We start from the raw sequence: 6,000 nt of genomic DNA on the forward strand, positions 1-6,000 counted from the left end.
GTACTTTTTTTTTTTTTACGGATCAATTTGAGAAGCACCTGGGGGTTCAAAGTGATCACTTTGCATCTAGATAAGTTCCTTGGGGGGTCTAGTTTCCAAAATGGGGTCACTTGTGGGGGAGCTCCAGTGTTTAGGCACACAGCGACTCTCCAAACGCGACATGGCAAGCGCTAAATATTCCAGCATATTTTCCATTCAAAAAGTCAAATGGCACTCCTTCCCTTCTGAGCCCTGCCGTGCGCCCAAACAGTGGTTTTTGACCACATATGAGGCATCGGTGTACTCAGGGGAAATTGGCCAACAAATTTTAGGATCCATTTTATCCTGTTGCCCATGTGAAAATGAAAAAATTGATGCTGAAAGAAAATTTTTGTTGGAAAAAATAAAATGTCCTTTTTTTCCTTCCATGTTGCTTTAGTTCCTGTGAAACACCTAAAGGGTTAATAATCTTCTTGAATGCAGTTTTGAGTAGCTTGAGGGGTGCAGTTTTTAGAATAGTGTCACTTTTGGGTATTTTCTGCCATATAGACCCCCTCAAAGTGACTTCAAATGTGAGGTGGTCCCTAAAAAAAATGGTTTTGTAAATTTTGTTGTAAAAATTAGAAATCACTGGTCAACTTTTAACCCTTATAACTTCCTAATAAAAAAATATTTTGCTTCCAAAATTGTGCTGATGTAAAGTAGACATGTGGGAAATGTTATTTAGTAACTATTTTGTGTCACATAACTCTCTAGTTTAACAGAATAAAAATTCAAAATTTGAAAATTGCGAAATTTTCAAAATTTTTGCCAAATTTCTGATTTTTTCACAAATAAACGCAAAAATTATCAATCTAAATTTACCACTAACATGAAGCCCAATATGTCACGAAAAAACAGTCTCAGAATCGCTAAGATGCGTTGAAGAGTTCCAGAGTTATTACCTCATAAAGGGACACTGGTCAGAATTGCAAAAAATGGCCAGGTCATTAAGGTCAAAATAGGCTGGGTCATGAAGGGGTTAACAACATTCTTACAGTTACAAGCGAGCCGACCTACAAACCCAGATCAGCTACACCAGTTTTGTCAGGAGGAATGGGCCCAAATTCCGACCTACTATTGTGAGAAGCTTTTGGAAGGATATCCCAAACGTGTGACCCAAGTCATTCAGTTTAAGGGCAATGGTACCAAATACTAATGAAATGTATGCAAACTTTTGACTTTGCAGTAAGCAATAAAAATGCCTTATAACATTCTCTCTCATTATTCTGGCACTAGATGGTGGCCCGATTCTATCGCATCAGGTATTCTAGAGTCTCTGTTAAGTTATGTACTCACCTTCCGACGGCCCCCGATCTCCACTCCACGCGCCCGGCACCTTCCGGTCCCAGTAATGCTTTGCGCGAAACCCCGCCGATGACGTCGCGCTCTCGCGAGAGTGACGTCATCTCCGGCCCTTCGCGCAAAGCATTACTGGGACCGGAAGGTGCCGGGTGCGTGGAGTGGAGATTGGGGGCCATCAGAAGGTGAGTACATAACTATTTTTTATTTTAATTCTATTTTTTACATATTCTCACCTTCCTACGGCCCCCAATCTCCACTCCACGCACCCGGCATCTTCCGGTCCCAGTAATGCTTTGCGCGAAACACCGTTGATGATGTCGCACTCTCGTAAGAGAGCGATGTCATCAGCGGTGTTTCGCGCAAAGCATTACTGGGACCTGAAGGTGTCGGGCGCGTGGTGAGAGGAGGGAAAGAGTCCTGGGGCCGTCAGAAGTTGAGTATATTTAATTCTATTTTTTACAGGTTTATGCTACCCAGGGCCTGGAGGAGAGTCTCCTCTCCTCCGGACCCTGGGTACCATCCACACATTGAGCGCTGCGCCCCACTGTGCCTGTCGCTGATTGCTTACCGTTACAAACAGCTGCGCCTGTCGCTGATTGGTCGCGGCCGAGTTGGCGACACGGGATTTCAGTTACAGACAGACAAAGACAATTATATAGTAGATTTGGCAGATATTAATAATTATGGTAATCCTAGGTGACCTAAAACGGGAAAGGTTGATTCTGATTTCATGTCAAATATTGAGAAAAACATTCAAATGTTTCTTTTTATATAGTGTATGGAAACAAATGGTTTCACCTGTAACTGCTAAATACTGCTGAATACAGGGAGGGAACAGGATTTGCTAGGTTATATATTAGCTCTGAAAAGTAGCCAAGAAGCTGAATTTGCCCTGTGACTGGGTCGTCGTATTATGGTGAAAATATTTATCTGGACAAAAGGATGTAATAGTGCCTGCAAACTGGTATTAAATATTTTTTGTTTTTTGTTTTGTTTTTTTATTAAGCTTCTCTATTGCAAAGATATTAGCGAAAAAGTAGCTAGATCATAATGAGTTAACATTTGTTAGGCCCAAGTGGGTATTATTAGAAAGATTTCATTGAAGACATGTACTTCTTTTCTTTGCATGAGTTGCCCAATCAGGGTCTGACTGATCCACATGGAAGATTTACAGTCATCTTGTGTTTCCTCCATTTTTTAATAATTGTGACAAGTTGTTGCCTTCTTACCAGTCTGATTGTCTTCTGTGCTGTAGCCCACCCCAGCCATTCCAGGTCTAACAATTTGTCCCTGGTGTCCTTAGGCTAGTTTCACACTAGCGTTAGGAGGCGCAGCGCTAGGTATGCTTTTGGCGGCGCATGCACCCTTTTGACGGCGTGCCGAGCGCACCAAAATGCAACATGGTGCGTTTGGCGCACGTCGGCGCACCGTCAAAAGGGCGCATGTGCCGCCAAAAGCCTACCAGCGCACGGCCTGCATACCCAATGCTAAAGATAGGGTGCGCAGGTCGCATGCAGCATCATGCGCCCATAGGAGGAGCTGACCGAAGGGGGAGCGGCAGGGGGCAGAGCTGCACGGCGGCCGTGTGCTGCACCTCCTAACGCTAGTGTGAATCTAGCCTTAGACAGCTCTTTGGTCTTGGCCATGGTGTAGAGGTTGGAGTGTGATTGATTGAGTGTGTGAACAGGTGTCTTTTATATAGGTCATGAGTTCAAACAGGTGCAATTAATACAGGTAATGAGTGCAGAGTAGGAGGACTTCTTCAAGAAAAACTAACAGAATTCTTGCTGGTTGGTCGGTGATCAAATACTTATTTGATGTAATAAAATTCTATTTCATTATTTAAAAATCATACAATGTGATTTTTTGCTTTTTATTTTTAGATTTTGTCTCCCACAGTTGAAGTGTACCTACGATAACAATTAGAGACCTTTCCATTCTTTGTAGGTGGAAAAACTTGTAAAATGGCCATGTATAAAAAAAAATGCCAGTTACAAAGATGAAGCATAAACGGCAATAAAAGTGACAAGGAAGACACTTCTGGTACAAAGCAAGCTGTGTTTTCTAAAGGGTCTTCTCTTTCAAAAACTGTGAGGGTGCATCAGGGTCTATAAGATGTCATGTGAACATACTCAGTGAAACCGCAAATGGAGGGAGACATCTGATTAACTCATGGTGCCCGGCATGGTGCTGACATCACTCCAGGAAAAGGCTGGAGGAATAAAGGTGGGAAGTGTGCAATTACATGAATCAGCAGTGATAAGGAGAAGCACCCAAAATATGCAAGTAACCTACCAGTGGCGGACGCAGACAGTAGAGGTCACTGTGCAAGAACAGAATGTTGGCCCTTTGCTGTTTATATCTTGTCATAATGCACAATTCCACGTGCTTTGGAGGTAGTAGGAGACCCACTCTCTTGCCTTTTGGGCCACAGATTGCACCAATGGTTTGTCCGCCATGTTACCTGCCTGCGAGGAGAAGGGACTGTCACTTTTTTTGTAGTACTGTCTCTTTCCACTTCTGCCATTACTTTGGCTTGCCAAGCTTCCAATTTTTTTCTTACATTTCTGGCCTATCCTGTCCGATGTGGGGGGGAAGCCACTCTAGTATAAAATTTTATCTGAAGCACTGCTTAATCTTTCCATAAATATAATGCATACTACAACGTATAACCCTGCGGAGGCTCATATATTCTAAATAGCAGAGAAATTGACATACCTCACGCCTTTCTGGTCAATCTTTCGGAGATCAACTGAGATGTTCTTGTGTGGTTCAGCAGAAATGAGAGTTTGTTGGACTTGGCTTCTAAATAACAGTCATCATGTACTGAAACAAACAGCTGAGGGTAAATGATACGGGCATCACTTTCTTGTCATGATGCCACAAGTCGACTGGTTTATTTTAGGCACACAGCATGTACTATGTGTTAATACCAACAACAACACAACTGAATGCTACTGACCGGGTGGTTACACTATTTAGTGCAATTTTCATTTTTTAATAGATAAATGGAGTTACCGTATATTAAATGTTATTCGAAAATGGTGACTTCACAAAATAACAAGAACGTAAAGAAAAAAAAAACTAAATATGTTTTCAATAATATTCTTCCCTTTTGAACCACGGACACTGTTATGTATCTCTTTCATTACCTTTATTGAGAATCTGTCATGATGTCTCCCCTTACACTGGACATAATAGCAGTGCAGTATCTGTGACAGAATCTGAAGCAAAGAAGCCTTTGGTACAGCTGTGGACAGATCTATGGGAATCATGTTATAAAGCATTGGGAGCTGATCAGATAGATATGTAGGTTTGTGGAAAGATTCAGAATAATATGTATTTCAATATTATTCGTATTTCATACTTTGCTTCAAGGTCCTGTGGATAGTACTATTCAGTGACTGACTTCTTTGTTTAAAGGGCATCTGTCAGCAGGATCAACCCTCTTAAGCCGTCTACATGGGAATGTAGGTTATAGGAAGATGAATAAAAAGATACCTTGATATCTACGATCCAATGTCTTATTCCAAAGATATCCACATTTTTCTTAATATGTAATTGAGCTGTTAAGATCTATGGGCCGGACATAGATCTCCCAGAGAATCTGCCTCCAGAGATTATTATCAATAAAATAGGGTGTTACCAGCGAGAGACATGTAACAACTGACCATTTGCTTTCCTGATCTATATGTTTTACACTGGTAACTCCCCCTTTCATTTAACCCCTCTCTGACATTAGATGTACTATCCCGTCCATGTGCCCTGGGACTTACTGCCCATGGACGGGATAGTACATCATGGGCGATCAGCCACGCTCATGGGGGGAGCATGGCTGATCGCGGCCGGGTGTCAGCTGATTCTCACAGCTGACACCTGGCACTAAGTGCCAGGAGTGGTCACAGACCGCTCCCGGCACTTTAACACCTAGAACACTGCGATCAATCATGATCGCAGCATTCTGGAGCCGGCAGAGGGGCTGACAGCGCCCAAACAGTGGTTCCCTCCCCACATATGGAGTATCAGTGTACTCAGGCAAATTGTACAACAACTTTTGAGGTCCAATTTCTCCTGTTACCCTTGGTAAAATAAAAAAAATTGGATCTGAAGTAATTTTTTTGTGAAAAAAAGTTAAAAATTCATTTTTTTTTTAAATCATTCCAAAAATTCCTGTGAAGCACCTGAAGGGTTAATAAACTTCTTGAATGTGATTTTGAGCACCTTGAGGGGTGCAGTTTTTAGAATGGTGTCTCTTTTCAGTATTTTCTCTAATATAGACCCCTCAAAATGACTTCAAATGTGATGTCGTCCCTAAAAAGAAAATAGTGTTGCAAAAAATGAGAAATCGCTTAGTCAACTTTTAACCCTCATAACTTCCTAACAAAAAAAAAAAAATGGTTCCAAAATTGTGCTGATGTAAAGTAAACATTTGGAAAATGTTACTTATTAAGTATTTTGTGTGACATATCTCTGTGATTTAAGGGCACGAAAATTCAAATTTGGAAATTGCTAAATTTTCGCCAAATTTCCTTTTTTTCACAAATAAACGCAAGTCATATCAAAGAAATTTTACCACTATCATGAAGTACAATATGTCACGAGAAAACAATGTCAGAATCGGACGAGTCTCGTCAATACAAGTCAATGGGTGCGAAAAAAAAATCGGACAGCACTGTT

At 41.4% G+C, this 6,000-nt stretch overlaps 1 protein-coding gene across 1 annotated transcript in view; it reads right to left on the bottom strand.

Moving 5' to 3' along the window:
- Positions 1 to 4,091, bottom strand: part of LOC141053170 (Y+L amino acid transporter 2-like) — a 55,047-nt gene extending 50,956 nt beyond the window's left edge. Inside the window, exon 1 of the mRNA XM_073550533.1 lies at positions 4,042 to 4,091. The gene's annotated coding sequence lies outside the window, so the exon portion shown is untranslated. The remainder of the gene's footprint in view (positions 1 to 4,041) is intronic.
- Positions 4,092 to 6,000: the final 1,909 nt, after the last annotated feature.

The sequence above is a fragment of the Dendrobates tinctorius genome, unplaced genomic scaffold, assembly GCF_039654945.1.
Source record: "Dendrobates tinctorius isolate UK_male_01 unplaced genomic scaffold, ASM3965494v1 ptg000165l, whole genome shotgun sequence".
Classification (NCBI taxonomy): Eukaryota; Metazoa; Chordata; class Amphibia; order Anura; family Dendrobatidae; genus Dendrobates; species Dendrobates tinctorius.